General features: G+C 46.0%; 1 pseudogene; it reads left to right on the forward strand.

The window, feature by feature from the left end:
* Positions 1-2,130: 2,130 nt before the first annotated feature.
* LOC136637949 (5S ribosomal RNA) lies at positions 2,131-2,248 on the forward strand (annotated as a pseudogene).
* Positions 2,249-3,860: the final 1,612 nt, after the last annotated feature.

The following is a 3,860-nucleotide window of genomic DNA, read 5'->3' on the forward strand; positions in this document are numbered from 1 at the left end:
TCAAAAATTCAGGCAAAGATCTTTTGAGCCCTGAAGCAAGATCCTTTTTGGTGATAAGGTGGAAAACCGAAGCTGGAACTTCTGCAAGCACAAGTCCTGATTTACCACAGAGATACAGCCCCCTCCCAAAACCTTGACACGGTGATCCTTTCCTTGCAGTTTCTTTTTTGCTTGAGTCATGACATAGGGTAGCAACGGCCACCTCCATTCATTAATTCATTTGAAAGATTTATACCCTGCCTTTCTGCAGATGCAAGCCCAAGGTGGCTAACAAATAATAAAACAGATCGATAGCTTAAAGCCACAGTTAACAGCAATCATGCTATACATCACCATAAAAACGCAGTAAAAACAGCACCATGAAAACAGACTGACTAAAATGGCTGAATGAAAAGGCCTTGCAGAATAAGAAGTTTTGTTTTTTTCCTTTGCAGATAGAGATGGCGAAATGCTCCCCCCTTCTTCTTTTGTCCCTGCCCTGGGTGTTTCTGGCCAGTCATGCATAAGGTGACTGTCTTGCTGGTTAGAAACCAGGAAGATCGAAAGATGGGGCAAACAGCCAAGATGACCTCTCCTTAGTCTGCTGAGTCAGGGCCAAATCCTATCCAATTTTTCAGTGCTGGTGCAGCCATGCCAATGGGGCTTGCACTGCATCCTGTGGTGGGGAGGCAGTCACAGAGGCCTCTTCAAGGCATGGGAACATTTGTCCCCTTACCCTGGGGCTGCATTGCAGCTGCATCAGTACTGGAAAATTAGATAGGATTGGGCCCTCAGTTTCTTAAGAAGCTCTTAGGTGCAGAGGGAAGGCAGAGGTTGTCGAGGTCAGGGGGCCAAGTACCCCAAAATTATCCAGTTGCAAACCAAGAGCTGTTACCAACCAGAGTGCTGGACAATCTAGAGATACACTAGAGCAGTGGTGCTCACACATTTAGCACAGGGACCCACTTTTTAGAATGAGAATCTGTCAGGACCCACTGGAAGTGACATCATGACCGGAAGTGACATCATCAAGCAGGACAATTTTTAAAAATCCTAGGCTGCAATCCTACCTGCACTTATTCAGGAGTAAATCCTATTTACTGTCATTGTTTAAAGCATATACATAGTAGCTTGTTAAAAGTACAGGTCTGAAACATTTCCCCAGATGCAGTCACACACCATGGAAGCATCAAGTCGAACATATAAAAAATAAAATATTGAAATGAATGGGGACCCACCTGAAATTGGCTCGCGACCCACTTAGTGGGTCTCGACCTATAGTTTGAGAAACACTGCACTAGAGGTACTTGTGTGGAGTGAGGTGGTTTACTGGGAAAAGGGAGCAAATAGCGCTAACCAGGTGCTTGGAGCAGTGGAACAAGAAGTGCTTCTCTCAAGTGCCAACGTGGTGGTGCCATTCTGGGGAGCAGTTTGCTTGGTAGCAGCAGAGACTGGAGAAGAAGCAGGGAAGAAGCATGAGAAGGCTGTTAGTCGGAAAAATGATGGGTGCAAGGCAGCTGGACTTCCTGATGCCTCACTGGGAGGCACCACAATCTTCTTGGAGGCACATGCCATAGCAAAGCACAGCAGGAATGTCACCAACCCTCCAAAGTACAGGATGATGAAGAAGAACAATTTGGAGTTCTCGGGCCTGGTTGTTTATAGCATTTTTACTTACAAGGGCTTGTTCCTGACTTCCCTTGGTCCAAAAAGTAAACTTGTTTCCTGAAGTTTGGTCCTCTGATCCTTTTGAATCAGAGACAGAAGCATGAATGATGGAGAAAAAGACAGATATCTCCAACCTGTCAAGAAGGTCTTGGTTGCTGCAGCCATATTCCAAAATGTAATCTGAGAAGGGTATGGTATGAGGACTTATCATCCAAGTTGGTGGAGGACCTCAGAGGATGAACTCCATTGTCCCTTTGTGGCCCTAGAAGGCTGTGTGCTTCTGTAGTGGCAGGCTGTCCAAATTATTGTGGCATGTCCTGTGGGCTCAGATAAGGTCACTAGGCAAGTGCAGGCCCTTTGGGACATTTCCCTAAGTCCCTTTGGGACACCAAAGAGGGAAGTAATGGGGAAAAGTTTAAAAAGATATCCTTTCAAATCTGACTTGGGCTTTTTGTGTTTCTAGCATACATTCTGACCATGCAAGCATAGCAACTGTTACCCTGCACATACCCGATCTCATCTGATCTTAGAAGCTAAGCAGGGTCAGGCCTGGTTAGTACTTGGATGGGAGACCGCCTGGGAATACTGGGTGCTGTAGGCTTATACCATAGTTTTCAAGACTGAAGGTTGCCACTAAGCATAGCACTGACCTTAGACCCCCTCCCCCCCCAAAAAAAAATCAAGTATCTGGGGTGCCCCAGTGCAGATAGAGGTGTTGGGTAACGCAGTGCTTGAGCGAACCTTGTCCATGGCTATTTGGAGCTTGAAAGGTCAAGACAAGCATCCAGCAGGTAAGAGCTAGAGGAATAAAGCAAACATATTGGCAGAACTAATCATATGCTCCATCTCCTTCCTCATCAGGACAAGACTATACTCTAGCATTTCCTAAACTGGATCGCGACCCGCTGGTGAGTCGCGATTTGATGTGCAGTGGGTCACGATGCGATGCTCTCTTTTGCACCACAGAGTAGTACTTGGAGCTCCCAGAGGCTACATCTAGGTTGTGCTGAGCCCACAATCCACTGCATTGGTCCCGTGAGCCCCAGAATGACTTGCAGAAGCAAAGTGGAAGTGGACAACACAAACTGCAAGTTGCTTCTGGTTGCTTCTGCAGGTCATTCTGGGGCCCAGGGAGGCCAATGGAATGGGTTGCGTGCCCGGCATGATCTGGAGGCGTTCTCTAGAGGCTTACAGTAATACTTTGCAGCAAGACGGAGAGCGTCACATCATGACCCACCATGGAGGATGATTAGGGTTGCCCTGTAAAAAGTTTGGGAGCCACGGCCATACACGATTGGTTCCTCTTTCTGGGATTGGTTCATTCATGCACACTTCTCAATGACACGGAACTGCCTCACAAGGAGGTGGCTCCCATTTCAAAAGGGACTTCTGTATCATCCTGCCGAGGACTAATTTTTCCACCCCTTGGGTGTGGGCATATGGTAAAATGGACAGTAAACGGTTATTTGCATCCACCTACAGTCTGCCTAGCGCATATATCTCCTGACGTCGGAAAATGCCTTTCCGTCCTACGGTGCTACGATTGAAAAGTTCAATAATGTATTAAATATACTTATTGTGCTCACTTAGTTTCTGATGGGACGTGCTCCAATGTTTAATGTTCTTAAGTCTCCTGAGGGCTGAAGTCAAAGCAGCTCAGCAGCTGATGCCTGCTGCTCCCCCGATCTTTCATTTCCATGCCTGGATTAATATTTGTTTGCACAGTGGTCACAGTTCCGACTGAGATTTCCATGCAAGCTGAATATAGCGGTAAAATGACTTCCATTGTTATTCTCGGGAAACTGGCACTTTGTCATGGCAGCTGCATGCGTGCCGTAATGGTTTTGCAAGAGCCTGATTTTCTCCTGGCTTCTCATAACTTCAGTACCTTGCACCGGTTAGAGGGCTATTTTATGAAAGAAGGTGAATGACATGCCACCTGAGTTAATTCTGTGATTTCAGTTGTCAGCCCGTTGCAGTACTCATGGGGAGAACATTTGACGCTTAGCTCATTTGAAAAGTAGCTGCTCACAGAGATCTAGCTGGCTGTTGGAACATAAGTGCTTGGGAGAGAGAAGACAGCGCTGTTAGGAAGTAGAAGATGGATAGGGTGTGGTTGTATTGCATCATCATCATCATCATCATCATCATCATCATCATCATCATCATCAATAATAATAATAATAATAATAATAATAATAATAATAATAATA

This window comes from Tiliqua scincoides, chromosome 1 (genome assembly GCF_035046505.1).
Source record: "Tiliqua scincoides isolate rTilSci1 chromosome 1, rTilSci1.hap2, whole genome shotgun sequence".
Taxonomy (NCBI): domain Eukaryota; kingdom Metazoa; phylum Chordata; class Lepidosauria; order Squamata; family Scincidae; genus Tiliqua; species Tiliqua scincoides.